Source organism: Anomaloglossus baeobatrachus, chromosome 1 (genome assembly GCF_048569485.1).
Source record: "Anomaloglossus baeobatrachus isolate aAnoBae1 chromosome 1, aAnoBae1.hap1, whole genome shotgun sequence".
In the NCBI taxonomy this organism is placed as follows: Eukaryota; Metazoa; Chordata; class Amphibia; order Anura; family Aromobatidae; genus Anomaloglossus; species Anomaloglossus baeobatrachus.
In genome coordinates this window covers 476,581,812-476,604,655 of record NC_134353.1, presented here as the reverse complement: position 1 = coordinate 476,604,655, position 22,844 = coordinate 476,581,812, and the positions used below count along the sequence as shown (strand labels likewise).

General features: G+C 43.4%; 1 protein-coding gene across 1 annotated transcript in view; it reads left to right on the top strand.

The window, feature by feature from the left end:
• KCNN1 (potassium calcium-activated channel subfamily N member 1) overlaps positions 1 to 22,844 on the top strand; it is a 206,299-nt gene that overhangs the window by 76,023 nt on the left and 107,432 nt on the right. The window lies entirely within an intron of this gene.

Here is a 22,844-nt window from a genome sequence, read left to right as displayed (position 1 = left end):
ACTGTAATTTACAGATTAATCATGGAAGATATCTCGGGGAGATGCCTGACATGATTAATCTAGGACTTATTGGCAGCTATGGGCTGCCAAAAACTCCTTATTACCCTGATTTGCCATCGCACCAGGGCAAATCGGGAAGAGCCGGGTACAGTCCCAGAACTGTCGCATATAATGTATGCGGCAATTCTGGGTGGCTGCTGACTGATATTGTTAGGCTGGGGGGCTCCCCATAACGTGGGCTCCCCATCCTGAGAATACCAGCCTTCAGCCGTATGGCTTTATCTGGCTGGTATTAAAATTGGGGGGGACCGCACGCCGTTTTTTTAAATTATTTATTTATTTATTTTACTGCACAGTTTAGACACGCCCACCGGCTGCTGTGATTGGGTGCAGTGAGACAGCTGTCACTCTGCGTGGGGGGCGTGTCTGACTGCAACCAATCACAGGTGTCTGTGGGTGGGGAAAGCAGGGAATACAAGATTGATTAATGAGCGGCCGGCATATTCAAAGTAATTGTTGCCGCGTATTCTCTGCACAGCTGTTCCTCGCAGCGCTGGTGATCGGGGAGCGGTAAGTATGAGAGAGGGCTGCTCACTTCAGTCACTCGGGGGATTAGCGGTCACTGGTGAATCCTTCACAGGTGACCGCTAATCAGTACGCGGCACACAGACAGAGCCGCGGCATGACAATGAAGTCGGGTGAAGTTCACCCGAGTTCATTCTCATCGCGCAACTCTGTCTGCTGTCAGCCAACATGTATCAACGACATTGTGCAACAAACAAACGGACATTCCACACGGACATTCCACGTACACATACACGAGCATTTTACACACAAACACAGACATTTTACACGTACACATGGCTCGCATATGCCATCACACGGATGCCATACGTACCGGAGAAACGCCCCAAACGGAACACGGATCCGAAAAACGGACCGTGTCACACGGACTTTTTTTTGCGGAAGTGTGTTTTAGGCCATAGGTGCTTCACACATATTTTTCAAACCATATGTGGAGCTCAAGACTTATTTTGGCCTTCGAACTGTTCTCCAAAATAAGCCAGGTAAACTCAATGCACAAAGTCTGTGATGTTTCTTCTTTGTTTTTCACCCATGTACTCTCCACAAATGTAGCAGAATACATCGGGATTGTTAGTGCAGGCTCTTCTTGATGAAGCCATAATTTTTTCATGTATTTTTGTACTTATTAAAACAGAACTTTTTGGGTATAAACCAAGACTGGGTTGATAAACTGTTATTGTAGCTGACTTCTTTCATCAGCAAATTCACAGTAGAATTCTGACTTCAAAAAGTCACTTTTATAGCATTGTAGGTCTACAAATTGAAATACAAAATAATTATATGGGATATTTCATTACCTAAGACACTGTTAAAGAGTCAAAAGGCAGACCAAAAGCTATTGTACTTGTTATCACACACAAATTGCATTGGGGGAATACATTATTTTCATGGATGTCCATTATCTCAAAAACTAATTCAAATTCAGCAAAAGTAATGGGATTTTTTATTTCAGCACCCTCAAAATACCCTAAATCCATTCCAAAAACCTTGGCACCTGAAAATTTTTTTTATAGACCTTTATTATTTGTGGGAGTGAGAAGAACAATTCCTGAGGAATACCTAAGATATATACTGCATTAGGAGCACTTTCCAATGTATACCTAGTGATGCACAGGTTGGTCCACCCAAAAATGATTGGATCACATTTAGTCTTTTAGGTAGTCAAAATATTCCCCCTCAATATTGCAAACATTCTTGGAACCTGTCCTGACAAAATGAGACACATATAGCATACTATAGAACTTCTAGTTAGGACCAGTATTGATTAATGCAGTAATATCCAGATTTTGGTATATTACCCACTGAACCCGTTTTATTAGATTTTTCTATCAGTAAGTCCTTAAGATAATAAATGCATACCACTTCAGTTAAATATATATACACACTGCCTAGGAAAATAATATAATCCCAAGATACAATGAAACATATGCCAAATACATAATAGAAATAATCATTTTATGTAAAATGTAATAAAATACTAGGATTATTTACAGGGAACACCTCTAAGTGTGGGGCACATGACATATGTATTTTATTACAAAGAAGCAAAGAAGTAAAACACCCAGAATGGACTAATCCACAAAATAGGGACAGGAGTTATTAACACAGAATTACTGTTAATTAGTGATGGGCGGACCCACTCAGGTTAAAAAAAAAACAGTTCCGACCTAGAAATGATCCCGAATATCTGGCTGGATATAAGTCTATGGGGTCCCAAATCAGGCACTTTAAAATGGTGGTAGAAAGGGGTAGGGGGATTAGAGCAGGTGCGTTATTCTTACTGAGTGTCCCGTGCAATGGTAATACTGTTTCTGGGGTGGGGATGCGGTCTAACTGCAACCAATCGGAGATGCCGGGACTGCCGGTGGGTGGGGGAAGAAATGCGTATGTATGAAGGTTAATGAACAGCCCCGGAAGTAGTGTTACAGCCATGCAGAGACTTGTAAGTATAATGCACCTGCTTTCCCCTTTTTGTCTTTATTTTTCTTTTTTTTCTTTATTTTTAATTACTCAAGTTGCCTTATCCAGATCGTTACCCGGAGTTCTCTGAGAGCACCGGGCCCAGGGTCAGTGCTCAGGTACTTTTGAACCAGCCCGGATCTAACTTTTACAGTCTGGATCAGCCATTCACTACTGCTAATGTTAAATAGTTCTCCATTTATGATCCTCCATGTGGTAGTCAAACCAAGGTTTGAAAAAAGCAGCATATACTGTGCCTTGCGAAAGTATTCGGCCCCCTTGAATTTTTCAACCTTTTCCCACATTTCATGCTTCAAACATAAAGATAAAAATTTTAATGTTATGGTGAAGAATCAACAAGTGGGATACAATTGTGAAGTTGAACGAAATGTATTGCTTATTTTAAACTTTTTAAAAAAAATGAAAATATATTGCAGAAAATAATATAATAACTGACAGACAGCATGTATTCATGAAAGATAGGTCGTGTCTAACCAACCTGTTGGGGTTCTATGAGAGGGTAAATGCAAATCTGGATATTGGTAATGCAGCTGATGTGATTTATTTGGACTTTGTAAAGGCATTTGATACTGTACCACATAATAGCCTCATACTAAAGCTCCAGAAGCAAGGACTAGGGGAAAGTATATTCAACTGGGTAAGGAATTGGCTAAAAGATGGGAAACAAAGAGTAGTCATAAATGGTACATTCTCTAAATGGGCTATAGTCAGCAGTCGGGTGCCGCAGGGATCTGTGCTAGGACCAATTCTTTTTAATCTCTTCATTAGTGACTTTGTGGATGGGATTGATAGTAAAGTGTCAGTCTTTGCTGATGACACCAAACTATGTAGGATATTAAAAACTGACCTTGATAGTACAATATTACAAAATTATTTAGATAAGATGTCAGAATGGGCAGATACTTGGCAAATGAGATTTAATGTTGATAAATGTAAAGTAATGAACCTAGGACGGAGTAATCCTATAGCTGCATATACATCATATGGAAGTAAACTCGGGACTACAGAACAGGAGAAAGACTTGGATATTCTCATTACAAATAAGCTGAGCAGCAGCACTCAATGTCAAGCAGCAGCTGCAAAAGCAAACAAGATTTTAGGGTGTATAAAAGAAAGATTAGATCCTGGGATCCCAATGTATTGTTACCCTTCTATAAATCACTTGTAAGGCAACATCTGGAATATGGGATACAGTTTTGGACTCCACATTTTAACCCTCTGGTGGGAACAATAATAATGAGTTTGGGAATAATGTGCCTGTCAGGCGCAGGCTAGAAAAATACCTATAATATCTAATTTTTGCAATTTCAGTGATCTAAAAGAGACCTTCATAGGGATGCAATAAAAGAGACTACACATTATCAGGTGCAAAACAAACCCATTTACTCAACATAAAAGTAATAACTCTGAAATACACACATTTCAAAACTCCCACCAAATAGCCCCCAGTTATAACACATAACGATTATTAAAAAGAGAAACATTTGGCAAAAAAACATAATTTCAAGGCACCTAAAATAATCTTACACACATAATTATTCAGAATTAGATCCTGAAGTTATCCCAGAAGAAACACATTTGCAGAGCAAAGAGCAAGAGCAACCTTATAAAGTGTTATGTGTTATGGAACAATGAGCCTGAGAAGCCAGCACAGGTATATCTGCCCGCCTGAAGCTCTGCAGACCAACTGTGGTATCAGGTTTCACACAGCAGCTAGAGCCAGGAGACTACCTGGAGAGAGGGGATTTCCTGAAAATCTGGTGAGGAGGGAGAAATGAAAATAAAAGAGAAGCGCCTGTCAGGCACATTAATCCCATCCGAGGGTTAAAAAAACATACAGAAGTTAGAATCAGTTCAAAGGCGGCTAACTAGACTACTACAAAGAATGGAAGGCCTCCCATATGATTAGAGGTTGAAAAAGTTAGATATGTTTAGCTTAGAAAAAAGACGTCTCAGACAAGATCTCATTTATATGTATAAATACATGTGTGGTCAATATAAAGGACTGGCACATGACTTATTTCTTCCAAAGACAGTACTAAGGACCAGGGGGCATACACTGCGAATGGAAGAAAAGTGATTCCAGCAGCTAAGTAGGAAAGGGTTCTTTACAGTTAGAGCAGTCAGACAGTGGAATGCCCTACCACAAGAGGTAGTAATGGCAGACACTATAACAGCTTTTAAAAAAGGACTGGATGATTTCCTCAGTACACACAACATTGTTGGTTATAAATGACTTAGTGACAAAATGTAGAATTGGTGGAGGAAGGTTAAACTAGATGGACTTAGGTCTTTTTTCAACCTATGTAACTATGTAAAATAACTGAAAAGTGGGGCGTGCAATATTATTCATCCCCTTTACTTTCAGTGCAGCAAACTCACTCCAGAAGTTCATTGGGGATCTCTGAATGATCCAATGTTGTCCTCAATGACTGATGATGATAAATATAATACACCTGTGTGTAATCAAGTCTCCGTATAAATGCACCTGTTCTGTGATAGTCTCAGTGTTCCTTTTAAAGCGCAGATAGCCTCATGAAGACCAAGGAACACAACAGGCAGGTCCATGATACTGTTGTGGAGAAGTTTAAAGCAGGATTTGGTTACAAAAAGATTTCCAAAACTGTAAACATCCAAAGGAGCACTGTGCAAGCGATCATATTGAAATGGAAGGAGTATCATACCACTGCAAATCTACCAAGACCCGGCCGTCCATCCAAACTTTCATCTCAAACAAAGAGAAGACTGATCAGAAATGCTACCAAAAGGCCTATGATCACTCTGGATGAACTGCAGAGATCTACAGCTGAGGTGGGAGAGTCTGTCCATAGGGCAACAATCAGTCGTACCCTGCACAAATCTGGCCTTTATGGAAGAGTGGCAAGGAGAAAACCATTTCTCAAAGATATCCATAAAAAGAGTCATTTAAAGTTTGCCACAAGCTACCTGGCAGACACACCAAACATGTGGAAGAAGGTGTTCTGGACAGATGAAACCAAAATCGAACTTTTTGGGCACAATGCCAAACGATATGTTTGGCCTAAAAGCAACACAGCTCATTACCCTGAACACACCATCCCCACTGTCAAACATGGTGGTGGCAGCATCATGGTTTGGGCTTTCTTTTCTTCAGTAGGGACAGGGAAGATGGTTAAAATTGATGGGAAGATGGATGGAAAATACAAATACAGGACCATTCTTGAAGAAAACCTGTTGGAGTCTGCAAAAGACCTGAGACTGGGACGGAGATTTGTCTTCCAACAAGACAATGATCCCAAACATAAAGCAAAATCTACAATTGACTGGTTCAAAAATAAATGTATCCAGGTGTTAGAATGGCCAAGTCAAAGTCCAGACCTGAATCCAATCAAGAATCTGTGGAAAGAGCTGAAAACTGCTGTTCACAAATATTCTCCATCAAACCTCACTCAGCTCCAGCTGTTTGCAAAGGAAGAATGGGCAAGAATTTCAGTCTCTCGATGTGCAAAACTGATAGACACATACCCCAAGCGACTTGCAGGTGTAATCGCAGCAAAAGATGGCGCTGCAAAGTATTAACTTAAAGGGGATGAATAATAATTGCTCGCGCCACTTTTCAATTATTTAGTTTTTAAAAAAGTTCAAAATAAGCAATACATTTCGTTCAACTTCACAATTGTGTCCCACTTGTTGATTCTTCACCATAACATTAACATTTTTATCTTTATGTTTGAAGCCTGAAATGTGGGAAAAGGTTGATAAATTCAAGGGGGCTGAATACTTTCGCAAGGCACTGTAACATCCATAACAGTATAGCAGTATAAGGGTAAAATTACCTAGGGCTCTGCAGCAAGTGTCCCTACACCCCGATGCTGTTTTGTCTCATTTCTTCACCCCCGGAAGTGGTGCTACGTTTAAGTCCCCTGAACTCTGTCTTATACTCACCCTCTGGTGGCTTAACCTTCTATCAATGCTGGTTACAAATACAGCTCTATGAGAGCCTCGTTCTGACCTTGTTCTGTCTCTCATAGACTTGCATTGAGAGATTGTGACATAACTTTTGACTTCAAGCCAATCAGAAGTTATAGTCACAAGTTGGTGTCGCGAGGCTGGAGCAGCACCAAAAAAGCATGAAAATATTGAAGGGGGATTATAAAAACACGGGTATGAGGCTTTTTATTTAAAGCACCTGCACAGCACTATAAAAAATAAAAATGACGGAGTGGTGCTTTAAAGAGCTCCATGTGAATGGAGATGTGGTCGATCATATGCACTGCCACTCCACTCATTCTATGAGAGTGCAGCAGACGAGCTGAGCACTGAATTAATGGAGCGGTAGTGTACATGGTCATCCATCACTCCATTCATATGGGGCGTTTCAGAGTACCAGTTCTTGGGATCAGTGGGAGTCTCAGCGGTTGCACAATCAGCCGTTGGGAAGTTATTCCCTATTCAATGTGATTAAGTGATAACTTCCAAACTTGAGACTACCCCTTTAATTGTATACTCAATTGTCCTGAAATCATTCTCAATACCCTGTTTCATGGATTTTTTTTGAGCAGCGACCATAATCTCATCCATCAGTGAGCTGAAATGCCATCTCAGTGTATTGAAAATGAATGATCAGTCTAGGAGGAGAAAGAGTCATTTTTCTGTAGTAACATTTATTATAAAGTTTCATATCTTCTCTCTACTATTGATTTACGGGGGGGAAAAAACACTTTTGTTACTTATTAGAGAAATCCTCAACCTCGGGAGTAGAAAGTGACTATTAATTTCTAATGCAAAATTACCCTAACCAATGTCTTTCAATTGTTCTCTGCTTCCTCCTCTAATGAGATTGCCTTTCCATTCTGCTTCAGAGATAGTCACTAGTGATAAGTGAGAGAGTTTGGGTATGTTTGTTATTCAATCGAGTATCGCGGGTGATCAAGCAAAAGCTTCAGTCCCCGCCCCGCATGTTTCACGACTGTCTACTGTTTATTGGCATTATTGTGCTTGGTCGGCTGTATCGCATCATCGGGTCCTATATGAGACTTGAGGGTGCAATGCTCGGCACACTCTCCTCTGGCATTAGTTCAGGGAGAGTTGATGTAGGAAGGAGAAGCTTAGATTACATCAGGGTTTATACACTTTTACTCTTTAGTGCCTTTCCTGTGGCAATAAAAGTTGTTTTTAGCCTTGTTTAACTTAATAAATAAATTTTTTTTTTAAAAAAATGGTCCCACCTATTTTTGATAACCAGCTAAGGTGACGTAGACAGCTGCGGGTATAACCAAGCTGGAAAAGCCTATGGTTATTTGGCCCTTCCCAGCATAAAAATAGCATCCCGCAGCTGCCTCAGAATTAGTGCATCCAGTACCGTAGTTGCGCCAGTTCTGTTGCTTTGCCCGGCTCTTCCCAGTTGCCTTTGGGGTGTTGTCAATCCATTGACTTCCATTATACTTGTTACTTGAATCGTCTAAATGTTGAACCTGCTCGAATTGACTAACAAGCACTCAAGCAGTTTTTTCTTTGCTCATCACTAATGGTCACCACAATGGCATGGGGAATACAGTTATAAGTCTAAATTTCACTTCTCTTGCCTTTCCTGTACAGTAGGATAGGAAAGTCACGGGAGTCATGATTTGAAATTACCACTGTACTACGCATGTCAAAAATTGTGAAAAATTGTGAAAAACTTAAATCTACCTTTTTATGCTCCCAACACTATGACTACCCACTACCTGTGGCTGTAAGTGGCAAATGATGGCTAAATATCACAGCCATCATTTGCTGGGAAAGATGTGTGCTTGGCGGGGAAGCCAGTATCAAAGACAAGGAGGCAAGTTATCACGAACATAGTCATAAGTTAAGGGGTTTAATATTGAGCAGAATTAAGTATACTGACTAGCTGCTACTATTAATATATGTTACGATAAGGCTTATTGTAACGTGTATTCTTATCTGAAACAGCTAATGAAATCCATATAATTTACTTCTTTTTATAAAGTTTATATAAAGCAGTAAGTCAGACTGCTGTTATTCAGCCCTTGTATCTTGATCATGGCCGGCTTTAGCTATGTGCAAGTGGTGCGGTCGCACAGGGCTCCAGCCAGCAGAATGCAGAGGGAGTGCCGCAGGAATACACCAATTCACTTTAAGTTGCTGCTGCCACTCTGCACAGGCTCCTGCAGAGTGCGCCCTCCCCTCCTCTGTGCTGTGTCCTTTATTCTCCAGCTCTGCACAGGTTCCAGCAGAGGGCGCCCTCGCCTGCTCTGAGCTCAGCATCCGGTCTTCGACCGTCTTCACCAGAGAGAGAGGGGGGAGGGGCATCTGCAGGGCTCCTGCCAGAGATGCTACTTCTAAAGACCTACTGCTCTCCTGGAGACTAGGAAGGAGAAAGGCTTTTACCATATGTAGGTGAGTATATTGTGCTGTGTGTCAGTCATATCTGTAATGTATTATGTGCTGTCTGTATGAGTTATGTATAAGATACGTGTATGCCCTGTATAAGTGTGCAATATCTAGCTGTCTGACTGTCAATACATCCATTCTATCAATCCCTACATATACAGTATATATATATATATGTATATATATATATACTGATATATATATATATATATATATATATATATATATATATATATATATATATAAAACAATCTATCCTATCTATCTATCTATCTATCTATCTTTCTTTATAGCTTTCTATCTATCCAACTATCTACCTATCCAACTATCTATCTATCTATCTATCTATCTATCTATCTGTCTGATATGTATTTATCATCTATCCAGCGTCAATTTGGCACACTGAGACCCTTCTCAATGCCCCATTGAGCCCCCATACCCGACATAGAGGGAACCCGCCAGAAAGGGTTTCGGTGGCATCAAAGATCCAGCGCTTCGGCACTGAACGTCTGCGACCACCGCACTGAAGTGTGCCAGTGTCACGTTGTCCCTGATACAATTCAATCCTGTGACAGAGCATGGAGCAAGAACTCCATGCTCTATCACTGCCCGTCTGCTAAGCCACACACCGTTACAGGTCTCGTGTACCCACAAGGGCAGCGCGGTGACATCATTGCATCACGGTGTTGGGAATCAGGACTAGGTTAGTATAATCTGTTTTAATGTCTGCATGGGATATGTCAGGGCTTCTGTTGTATATAGGGGGCTATGTGGGGACCCCTGCTGAATATAGGAGTCTATATGGAGGCCCCTACTGTGTATAGGAACCTGTGTAAGGGTTCCTGCTGTATATAGGAAACTGTTGTGCATAGGAGGCTATGTGGGGGCTCCTGCTGTTGCTGTGCATAGGAGGCTGTGCAGGGGCTCTTGCTGTATGTAGCATGGTGTGTGGGAACTCCTGCTGTGTATAGCAGGCTGTGTGGGTGTTCCTGCTGTGTATAGAAGGTTATGTGGGGGCACCTGCTGTGTGTAGGAGGCTATGTGGGGACTCTTGATGTGTGTAGGAGGCTGTGTGGGGGCTATTGCTGTGTATAGGAGGTTGTATGGGGGCTTCTAATGTGCGTAAGATGCTATGTTGGGGCTCCTCCTCTATAAAGGAGACTGAATGGGGGCTCCTGCTGTGTATGAGAGGCTGTGTGGGGGTTCCTGCTCTGTATAGGATGCTGTGGGGGGCTCCTGCGTGTATAGGAGGCTGTGTGAAGGCTCCTCTTGTGTATATGAGGCTGTATGGGGGCTTCTGATGTGCGTAGGAGGCTGTGTGGGGGCTCCTGTTCTATATAGGAGACTGTGTGGGGGCTCCTGCTATGTATAAAAGGCTGTGTGGGGGCTCCTGCTCTGTATAGGATGATGTGGGGGGGCTTCTGCTGTGTATAGGGTGCTGTGTGAAGGCTACTGTTGTGTATAGGAGGCTGTGTGCAGGCTCCTGCTGTGTTTAGGAGGCTATGTGGGGGCTTCTGCTGTTAATAGGAGGATGTGTGGAGGTTTCTGCTGTGTGTAGGAGGCTGTGTGGGGGCAGATATTTGTATATAGTTGTAGTGTAGCCCCTAGAGTTAACCCCTCCTGTGGACCCCAGATACCCAAGTGTGACCCTCTATTTATATATATCTTTTACGTGAAGCTGCTGATAAGTCTTTGGCTTTGTGCTCTTTTTTTGTTTCTATGGTAACACGGAGAAAAAGCTGTGGAAAAACAAGCGCATAGGGTCTTACCCCAATATGTGAGGGGTGGGGGTGGGGGAGTGAAACTACTCACCAGATGTAGTTGTGAGAAGCCACAACTACTGTAATCGCATGTATCACACAATCCAAGGCTGCAGCCACCAAAACGGTAGATAACAGAGAGCACAAGAGAGTGGTGTTTTAATGCCGCGCCAATGGATCACTTCAGATGATGTTCAGACCAGTGTTACTTTATTGTTTTCCAGGTCAACGCGTTTCTGGGGCATCTGCCCCCTTCATCAGGACCACCAAAGAAACAGATAACATCCAATCTGTCTAGTACAGACAATGTATACAATATATAGACACATTGACATCACAGGCACATCCCCTAAAGAAAAAAACGAGCGGGAAGGACTGCCACGTTGCATGGAATGACGTCAAACAACCACTTAACATAAAAAAAAAAAAAAAAAAAAAAAAAAAAAAAAAAAAAAAAAAAAAAAAAACCAACACAACAAATAAAAATAAAAATAAAGATTCATCCATATTTGACATGTATTAACATATATTTCCTTATACAGGGATACACATTATTTTCCGTATTGTGTAAAAGAGAAATAAATATATATATATGTGCACAATAAAAGACAAATAAAGAAAAGTGTGTAAAACCATTCATCTGCAATATGTGAAATAATACGTGTACACCCATGAATATTAAACTTGTCTTATACGCCGGACAAGTCAGCGATTTCACAAGGGAGGGATGAGAACCCTCGATTTAATATGTGTAATCCACTTCAGACATTTCAAAGCCACGGCATTATAACCTGCCGCCACCTGTGCTTTTACATCTTTCAACCACCACCATGAAACAGCAAGTGCAGTGTGCCTAACGAAAGAACTAAAGAGATTCAGAAGAACCGCTTCTGATCTGTGAACTCAGACCGCAGTTCAACCCAGGACAAGACCGTGGGAAAAAAAGCAAGAGAGCATGCGCCGAAGCAAAGTACAGGTAATGAGCCGGCACAAGTTCACGGGAGTGCAGGAGCGTGGGAACCAAAACCATTACGCATGCTCAGCCAATCTAATTCATAGACGCCCTGCAACAACCTATAGAACCCGTATAACCTCAGACTTTGAGCCGACCATGAGATTACTCATGATCGCGCTAAGATCATACTAGGGTCAAAGAAACCACAAAACTAACAATAGTGATTTAAGAGCACATCGCCTGTGAACCGGCGAGAATCACAAACCCCCGTGTGGGACAAACAGATAGAATATGGTACAACCTTAAAAATTTAATGGTTAAATACCCTGATTTTTAAGGTTGTACCATATTCTATCTGTTTGTCCCACACGGGGGTTTGTGATTCTCGCCGGTTCACAGGCGATGTGCTCTTAAATCACTATTGTTAGTTTTGTGGTTTCTTTGACCCTAGTATGATCTTAGCGCGATCATGAGTAATCTCATGGTCGGCTCAAAGTCTGAGGTTATACGGGTTCTATAGGTTGTTGCAGGGCGTCTATGAATTAGATTGGCTGAGCATGCGTAATGGTTTTGGTTCCCACGCTCCTGCACTCCCGTGAACTTGTGCCGGCTCATTACCTGTACTTTGCTTCGGCGCATGCTCTCTTGCTTTTTTTCCCACGGTCTTGTCCTGGGTTGAACTGCGGTCTGAGTTCACAGATCAGAAGCGGTTCTTCTGAATCTCTTTAGTTCTTTCGTTAGGCACACTGCACTTGCTGTTTCATGGTGGTGGTTGAAAGATGTAAAAGCACAGGTGGCGGCAGGTTATAATGCCGTGGCTTTGAAATGTCTGAAGTGGATTACACATATTAAATCGAGGGTTCTCATCCCTCCCTTGTGAAATCGCTGACTTGTCCGGCGTATAAGACAAGTTTAATATTCATGGGTGTACACGTATTATTTCACATATTGCAGATGAATGGTTTTACACACTTTTCTTTATTTGTCTTTTATTGTGCACATATATATATATTTATTTCTCTTTTACACAATACGGAAAATAATGTGTATCCCTGTATAAGGAAATATATGTTAATACATGTCAAATATGGATGAATCTTTATTTTTATTTTTATTTGTTGTGTTGGTTTTTTTTTTTTTTTTTTTTTTTTTTTTATGTTAAGTGGTTGTTTGACGTCATTCCATGCAACGTGGCAGTCCTTCCCGCTCGTTTTTTTCTTTAGGGGATGTGCCTGTGATGTCAATGTGTCTATATATTGTATACATTGTCTGTACTAGACAGATTGGATGTTATCTGTTTCTTTGGTGGTCCTGATGAAGGGGGCAGATGCCCCAGAAACGCGTTGACCTGGAAAACAATAAAGTAACACTGGTCTGAACATCATCTGAAGTGATCCATTGGCGCGGCATTAAAACACCACTCTCTTGTGCTCTTTGTTTCTATGGTAACAAATGTTACCTCACATGAACGCCTTATGTGTCTCATATAAGTTTTCAAAATTTTGTGTATGTTGCTTATGGCTACAGTGTTCTACGCACCAAAAATAAAAACTAGGTGACCTCAAATAAATAGATAAAATAGAAATATAAATAGGGGAACACTATAAATAGGTGTTCCCCTATTTATATTTATATTTTATCTACTTATTTGGGGGGTCACCTAGTTTTTGTTTTTTTGCTGTTTTTCCTTGGGACTTTCCCATCAATGGGAAGTTTGTAGGTTTATAAGTGTTCTACGCATGCGGGAAAACAAAATGGCGGAGTCTAATGTGATATTCACAGCAACTGAGGAATGATAAAATTCTTGTTTCTGAAAGGAAAGTCTGCGAAGGATATTCATTGTAATATGTCACAGACATTGGGGGATCAATGCCCTTCATATTCCACAGTTAAGAACTCGGTTGCCAAATTTAAGCTAGGCCACTTCAGCACCAATGATGAACATCCTGGACGAGCAAGAGTGGTTGTTGTTCCGGAGATCGTCGATGCTGTGCACAACCTCATACTGGAGAATCAACGCATTTCAGCTAAAGCAATAGCAAACTTCATAGGGATTTCCCTTGAATGTGTTTGTGTCATTATCCATGAACATTTGGACATGAGGAAGCTATCTGCCAAGTGGGTCCCCAAATGTTTGACAACAGGTCAGAGAAGCATGTGAGTGAAAACTTAATGGTCCATTTGTCAGCATTTCCAGACTGATAAGAACTTCCTGGATCGACTGGTCACTATGGATGAGATCTGGATTTATTTTTATGACCCTGAAAACAAGGAACAGTCAAAAGAGTGGAGGCACAGTAGTTCTCCTTGTCCAAAAAAATTCAGGGTGCAAAAGTCAGCCACTAAGGTGATGACGTCTGTGTTCTTTGATGAGGAGGGCATGCTGCTAGTGGACTACTTTCAAAAGGGTTCCACCATCAATGCATTACATTGAACTTTTGGACCAATTGAAAGCAGCTCTGAAGGTTGAAAGGCACGGAAAGCTGTCCAAAGGAATTTTGTTCCTGCAAGACAACGCCTCTGCTCACATTTCACAAGCGACCACGGCAAAACTGGCAGAGCTGGGCTTCCAGCTGGTTTACCACCCAACTTATTCACCAGATCTAGCTCCCTCCAACTATCATCTGTTTCCAAACCTGAAGAAACACCTCAAGGGTACCAACTTTCACATCATTTCTGATGCCATGGCTGCTACGGATGCCTGGTTTGAGGCACAACCGAAATCCTTCTTTTTGCTAGGCTTACTGGACTTGGAATATCGATGTAAGAAGTGGAGGATACAGATACCAAGTGAGATATCATGTGTATGCCAACCACGTGGTGAGGGACTCCACTGCATAAAACATTTTAGCTCTCCCAGTCCACAGGCCACACCAGAACAGCCAAAGAGCTGCATGTGGCCCATAGGCCACATTTTGCCTATGTCTGATGTAGTTAATGCCATCCATCAAACACCATTTGTGTGCCATTGGTATTCCCTGCAGGAGTTTTTGCTAGGCTATGACTGGGGGTTTTGCCATGGTTTTGCTGCAGATGATAATAAGGATTTTTTTTTTGCGTTTTGGGAAATTTTTTTTAGACGCATGAAGGTAGCCTAATAGTAATGGTATAGATCTGTTGATAAGATTGCCAAAAACATCTCGCATAGTGGCTTAGCTCTGACTGAAAAAGCACTTGCTTCTGTATTTGTGTTGTTGCTATGGAAACCAATTATATCACTTGGGGTGGGGGGAATGCTGGGAGGACACAGTATGTTTCTTTCTTTGTATACAGATCACTCATAATAAACATTAGATCGTTATTTTGTGATTGGCATACAGAAGAATGCATGGACGACATGCCTCATGTTAGTGCTGCGACCCACGGAGCCATAAGAATGATTCATACTATCAATGACCCTGCATGATATAAATATATTTTACATGGGCATGAAGTGCTTATCAGATACTGCATACCCATCACTCTGAATCTACCAAGACATAAATTCAAGATTCTGTACCCCACTGCAACATGTTGTGCCGTTCACAGATGGCTTATAATATCACGAGTGTCATATGTTGTATGTGACAGAGCCTATGCTTTTACTAATCAGTAAAAAAAATGTAATATATAATATAAATTATAGAAAAAAAATCTATAATATAAGTAAATTTCATAGCTTGGCATTCTGTTTATTTAGAGCCTTTTTTATTCCTTACACTACAATTTTTCATTTGCCACCATGTACTTTTGCCACATAAGACCTAACTTGGCGCCTTTGTTATATGAATTAGTGTAAATATCAATGTACAGTAAATGGGTAAGTGCTGGAATAACTAGTAGCATATATCAATAGTCAATGGTGTAGCATGTGTATGAGTTTGTGGGAGAGAAGGGGCACAGCAGATAAAGCTGCAAAATTCCCCCTTCCTGTCAACACGTGCAAAGAGGGCCACTTCTTCTTGGAGTGGAGCATGGGGTACCCACCAGGCACTGTCTATATAGAGTGTAGCTATTGAGATACCTTTGTCATGAGCTACTGCGAAAGATTTTTTCTTTTCCTCATTCTCTTAGGCGGGCTTTACACGTTGCGACATTGGTAACGATATATCGTCGGGGTCACGTCATTAGTGACGCACATCCGGCGCCGTTACTGACCGCAGCGTGTAAACCCTAGGAGCGACGATCACCGATCGCAAAAACGTCAAAAATCATTGATCGTGACACGTCGCTCCTTTTCATAAGATCGCTGCTGCTGCCGGTACGATGTTGTTCGTCGCTCCTGCAGCACCACACATCGCTGTGTGTGACACCGCAGGAACGACAAACATCTCCTTACCTGCCTCCACCGACAATGCGGAAGGAAGGAGGTGGGCGGGATGTTATGTCCCGCTCATCTCCGCCCCTCCGCTTCTATTGGCCGGCCGCTTAGTGACGTCGCTGTGACGCCGAACGCACCTCCCCCTTGAAGGAGATATTGTTCGGCGGTCACAGCGACGTTGTCGACCAGGTATGTGCATGTGAAACTGCCGTAGCGATAATATTCGCTACGGCAGCAATCACCACATATCGCATGTGCGACGGGGGCGGGTGCTATTGCGCTCGACATCGATAGCAATTGCTAGCGATGTCGCAGCATGTAAAGCCCGCCTTAGTGGCAGATAAATGATAAATAAGGTCTCAATAAAGCAATTGTAATCAAGAAACATCTTAAGAACAAAACCTAGTAGAAAAATATCTAAGTGAAAGTGTAGTGCCCCACTGGGCAGGTGTTTTAACCTACTCGTCGCCAGGCTAGGGGTGCAGATCATCTTCGATGTCACGGGGTGGCCTGGCCTGGTTCCGTTGCCCCGAGGCGTACAGAAAGGAGGGTAGTGGGTGGTAGGAAGGATGCTGGCGGTAGTTGGGAGCGGAGGAAGAGGGTGACGGGGAGGAAAGTCTATTAGATGATCGTGACGCCACCTGTGGTACGCGGCCAGGGATGGGGGCGGCCACTGCAGGGTCTCTCAGCGGGGCAGATGTTGGGTGCAGCCGGGATGGTATTGCTTTCCACAGGCGGAGCGGGATTACCCCAGGGAGGATGATGGGGTGATGGTAGTCCCTGTTGGTGCCGCAGCGCTAAGCGACAGCGCCGGAAAGGGAGAGGCAGAGGCAGGGGTTGCGGTTCCAAGTCTCTTTACTCACAGGTTGTTCAGGCGCTGCCCCAGAGTACTAATCTCTGCCACGATGGGCTCCAGCCGATCCCGGATCGTCGGCGGTCACCGCCGGCGCCCGTGAAAGTCTTCTAGTGAAGTGTCCCTCAGTTGTTATCCGGACCACGGGCTGAACCTCCTGCTCTAAGCCACAGGCCCACGAAGAGAGAGAAACACTAACTCCAGTTGTCAGTGCTAGGTGTTATCCCAAGCTGTGCCCAGAAAGGTTCTGTCTAAAGGGTGATGGTTGCGCCTACTTCTACCCCATGTGTTGCCCGACCCCGATGGTTGTCCTAGCGACTGGGGAAGTCCCATGCTTTGTGATGGCTGGCTACCCTGTCTGCCCTAGTCCAACCCCCTGTGAGTAAGCACCTTGCTGTTGTATGTGTGTGTTTTGTGAAGACATCGGCAGGTTAACCCCCTCCTGACCTGGGATAGATATTACCCCTGAAAAGTGGTGTAATACCCTGTGGCGCCTGAAGCCCAGGGGCGCCACAAAAGTATCTGAACAACCCAACCTAACCAGTTTGTTTATCTTAATAACTCTAAAGGGTGATCTATTAGCTAAGGGCAAATAACCAAAAATGCCCTTTAAGTTTCCATTATAATGTCTTTTTGATACCATTTGCATGTATTGACCAAAGGGCAAAGTGATATCAGAGCACTTCATCATGAGAAAGACACTATCAATTACCGTATTTTTTGGACAATAAAACGCATCGGACCATAAGACACACCAAGGTTTTGGAGGAGAAAAATAGGAAAATAATTTGAAGCAAAAAATGCGGCCATGATGCACTGTTATAGGGGATCTGCCGCTGACACTGTTATGGGAGTAATGTCCCCAACTCTGTATTAATGTCTACCATCCTGGACCCCTTCTTGGTCTATATGTCCTCCATCCTGGTATTCAGCTCTGGCAAAAATTAAGAGACCACTGCAAAATGTTCAGTTTTTCAGATTTTTCTCTTTATATTTTTGAGTAAACTGTAAATTGTTCTTTTATTCTATAAACTACTGATATGTCTCCGAATTTCCAAGCAAAAAAATTTATAATTATTTTCTGACAATGCGAAATGGTCAAAATAACAAAACAATGCATTGCTTTCAGACCTGAAAAAATGCAAAGAAAACAAGTTCATCATCATTTAGAAACAACAATACTAATGTTTTAACTCAGGAAGAGTTCAGAAATCAATATTTTGTGGAATAACCATGATTTTTAATCACAGCTTTCATGCATCTTGGCATGATTTCCACCAGTCTTTCGTACTGCTTTTTTGTTACCTTATGCCACTCTTGGCTGGTAGAATGAGGTGGACTCTGGTTGGAATTCAACTGACACTGGAATCGACATGTAGAGAAGCTGATTGTTATAAAACTGTGCAGCGGTCTCTTAATTTTTGCCAGAGCTGTATATGTCACTCATCTTGGTATATATGTTACCAATTATGTGCCCCTTCCTGGTATAAATGTCCTTCATCCTGGTATATAAAGAAGAATAGAATCAGGCTCAACTGTTAGACTGGTGCCCCAGAGTAAAAAACAGCAACAGAAAAAAACTTATGCTCGGACACACATACAGTATATGACAGATGTCAAAGAAAAAAAATCAAGACTGTAGGTTTGTTTTAGATAACACTGAGTGAAAGTCCGGCTCACTGAGTAAAGGTGCTCAGGGGAAATTACACGTATAAAAATATAGAGAACCCCGGCACACAAAAAGTGAAACTTGAAATAACTTTTATTCAGTTTTTATTCAGTTTTTTATGTTGACGTTTCGGCAAAAATTGCCTTTTTCAAAACTAAAGAAATAAACATATATACAATTATTAGTACCATAAATACATAGGATATTATTAATCATATCCATATAAATCATGATAACATTCTTCACAAGATATACATTTTTCCATGACTTTATTAGGTATATATGATGTTATCATGATTTATATGGATATGATTAATAATATCCTATGTATTTATGGTACTAATAATTGTATATATGTTTATTTCTTTAGTTTTGAAAAAGGCAATTTTTGCCGAAACGTCAACATAAAAAACTGAATAAAAACTGAATAAAAGTTATTTCAAGTTTCACTTTTTGTGTGCCGGGGTTCTCTATATTTTTGTAGGTTTGTTTTAGCTGCTCATTTTATTGGTGCAAAGGACAAAGCAAGGTTCTGATGTTTCGGCCCCAATCCCAAGCCTTTGACAAAGAAATTAATCTATGCGAAAAGGAGAAGGGAAGGTAGAGGGTGGACTTGTGATCACTTGTATACAGGTATTAAGTAAACAACATATGCCTTTGCTGCAGCCAAAGGTTCTATATGTGTGGACGTTTGAAGGTCCTGATGCAATAAGAATATATAGACTCTGAAAAAGTCGCCCCAGCAGGAGAAGTATAGAGCACACTACTGAGATGCACGGACACCCGTGGAGCTTTGATCTAGGGGAAACCCTGGTAAACTCTATATGCTAGTCTGGGTTGAGCCGAGCTGTACGCTTGTAGCTGGAATAACTTTTAAGGAGGCTATAATATGCTCCCTCTTCAGGGATTGCTGAGACTCAATGTCGCCTTAATATGAGGAAGTGATAAAAAGGAGGAGGGGCAAGAAGCCATTTTTCAGAGTGTGCTGGACACCGCTCATTAGAAGATCTGTGCAGTGGTGGTTCCCGTGAAGGGGGGGGGGGGGGTCTGTGGTCACCACTCCTTTTTTCACTCCTTTTTTTTCAGTCTTTATATTCTTATCACTCCAGGACCTTCGAACATCCACACATATAAAACCTTTGGCTGCAGCAAAGGCAAATCTTGTTAACTTAATACCTGTATAGAAGTGATCCATGTATAATACCTGTATACAAGTCCACCATTTACCCTTCCCATTTCCTTTTTGGATAGATTCATTTCTTTGACAAAGGCCTGGGATTGGGGCCGAAACATCAGAAACATGTTTTATCCTTTGCACCAATAAAATGAGCAGCTAAAAGAAACCTACAACATTGATTTTTTTCTTTGACCTCTGTCATATATGTGTGTCCGAGTGTAAGGGGTGGGCAGACCCCTTACAAAGAGGTGCAGTGTTTCCCCTGAAGATACCCCCGCTGGGGTAGACAAAGCTGTTGATGTTTTATGTTGATGTTTTATTGTAATTGCACTGTATAGCTGGGTTTCCCCTAGTGGCCGAGTGGGACGGCTGTCCCCATAGAAACTGTGCAGGAGGGAGGAGGAGCCGGCAGCTTAGGGGGAAAGAGAGTGTGTGTGTGTGTAAAAGTCAGTTGATTCCGGGACGGGGGAGAAGGAACAGCCAGGGGCAGAGTGTGGAGCTGAGTGGGCAGAAAGAAAGAAAGAAAGAAGGGAAGAAGAGAAGAAGTGTCCTCAAGGGTGAAGCAGAATTGGTGTGGGTCCAGTCTGTGATAGCCGGAGTGGGAGCCTAGGTGAAGTGGAGTAGCCGGGCACATCCCCACTAGAGGAGACAACAAGGAAAGATTTCCCCGGACAGGAATTGTGACCGTGCGCTACAAAATCCGTGCATTGAGCTGTCTGTGAAACTCTGTGCAATAAAGATGTCATTTGGTTTATCTGATCCCTGCCTGAAGAGTCTTCCTGCGGCTGAAAGTATGCTCTTTTCCACCACACTCTGCCCCACAGAACAATCCCCTGTCTCAAAAGTGATGGCGGAGCCGGGGGTAAGCCTGACAGAAAAAGGGGCCACGACTACAATCCCCGAGGCACCCCTGGCACCCCGTTACATGTGGCGTAGTCGGCAGGATCCGGATTATATGCAAGGGGTCCCAATCCAAGAAGATGGAGACCAAGTGGTGCCTAGGGCACAGGATCCGGATTATTGGCGAAGGGTCCCGATTCCATGGTGGGAAGAACAAGTGGTGCCTAAGGCGTTGGACCGGGCACAAGATGGCGGAAAGATGGCTGCCGTCTTCATGAACACAGTGGGCGCGCAAAGAATTGGCGCCAAAAGAAAAGCCTGGGGCTGGCCGGTGAAGAAAAAGAAGTGCGGAGTGCGCCGCTCAAAGAGGGGAGGTGCTGGCCCCAGGATGCTGATGAAGACATGTGAAGTGGGCGGCGTTACAGAAAAAAAGAAGAGTCGCCTATGCTGGGTCGATTTAATGTGTGAGACTGGGGGTGGAGCGTATACAAGAGCGGGAAAAGAAGGCCCGCCTCCACCTTCCCCAGCATCTCCACCGTTCCCGGCGCCATTACAGGAAGGTCTGCAAGAGATCGGATGGGAAGAGTGTCAGTACCGGAGACGTACACAGCAGAGACCGGTGCTGGCTGAGATTTCCCGGCCGAGAAACACGCTGGCGGTGTCGCCAGAAGTCATGACAGGACTGAGTGCTGACCCAGACAAGGGGACACCGGCGGTGTTAGCGATCCACCAGAGTATGGTCACACACCCGGTGATCGTCGTGGGTAGTCCCCGTCCGTCCCGTTCAGCGACCCCGTCACCCCCGTCGGGGGTTGAAGAGGCAAAACCGGAGACAGAGGCACCAGAACCACCAGTCAACTACGAACCGTTCCGGAGGCTGCGCCGCTTGCCAGGTCAGTCCCTTTCCGATTATGTGAGGGCTCAGTGGGCCGAATGGCAGCGCGCTTACCATCCCGAGTGACCCGTAACGACCGGAGGTGATGGACATGTTCGTGTTGAAGACCGATGTTGTTAAAGAGCCGGAAAAGTTCCACAGTTTGCAACCATGTTTAAGTTACCGAGCCCGGAAGGAGCCTGATGCTGGACTGAGCCAGGGGCTCCCTCCGTGATGTTAAGGAAGACTTTATTGTTTGTCCTCCTATCTACAAAGACCGGGAGTGCCGTGAAAGCCTCCGGGCAGAAGACCAGCAAAGACCGGGAGTGCCTGCTGAAGGCCTCCGGGCACACTGCCTACAAAGACCGGGAGCTCCCAGGAGGGACTCCGGGCGCAGAACTTGGGCGCTCAGTGGTTGACTTTGTTTATGAAGGTTTTAAAGTTTTATCCAAAGTTTGCCTTGCTGCTAAATTGTGTTTTCAGGTTCGAGCCTTGCCGGGAGCCTTAGGCTTAAAGAGGGGAGGAATGTAAGGGGTGGGCAGACCCCTTACAAAGAGGTGCAGTGTTTCCCCTGAAGATACCCCCGCTGGGGTAGACAAAGCTGTTGATGTTTTATGTTGATGTTTTATTGTAATTGCACTGTATAGCTGGGTTTCCCCTAGTGGCCGAGTGGGACGGCTGTCCTCATAGAAACTGTGCAGGAGGGAGGAGGAGCCGGCAGCTTAGGGAGAAAGAGAGTGTGTGTGTGTGTGTAAAAGTCAGTTGATTCCGGGACGGGGGAGAAGGAACAGCCAGGGGCAGAGTGTGGAGCTGAGTGGGCAGAAAGAAAGAAAGAAAGAAGGGAAGAAGAGAAGAAGTGTCCTCAAGGGTGAAGCAGAATTGGTGTGGGTCCAGTCTGTGATAGCCGGAGTGGGAGCCTAGGTGAAGTGGAGTAGCCGGGCACATCCCCACTAGAGGAGACAACAAGGAAAGATTTCCCCGGACAGGAATTGTGACCGTGCGCTACAAAATCCGTGCATTGAGCTGTCTGTGAAACTCTGTGCAATAAAGATGTCATTTGGTTTATCTGATCCCTGCCTGAAGAGTCTTCCTGCGGCTGAAAGTATGCTCTTTTCCACCACACTCTGCCCCACAGAACAATCCCCTGTCTCAAAAGTGACGGCGGAGCCGGGGGTAAGCCTGACAGAAAAAGGGGCCACGACTACAATCCCCGATGCACCCCTGGCACCCCGTTACACGAGCATAAAGTTTTTTCTCATCTTGGTATATGTTCCCCTATCTTAGGCCCTTTCCTAGTAAATATGTCCCTCGTCCTGGTATATGTTCCTCATCCTGGGCCCCTTCATTCTGTATATGTCCCCCATCCTGTACCCATCCTGGTATATATGTCCCTTATCCTGGTATATATGTCGCCCATCATGGGCTTAACCTGGTAACCCAACCCAACCCAGGCTCTCATTATGCTACATACATAAA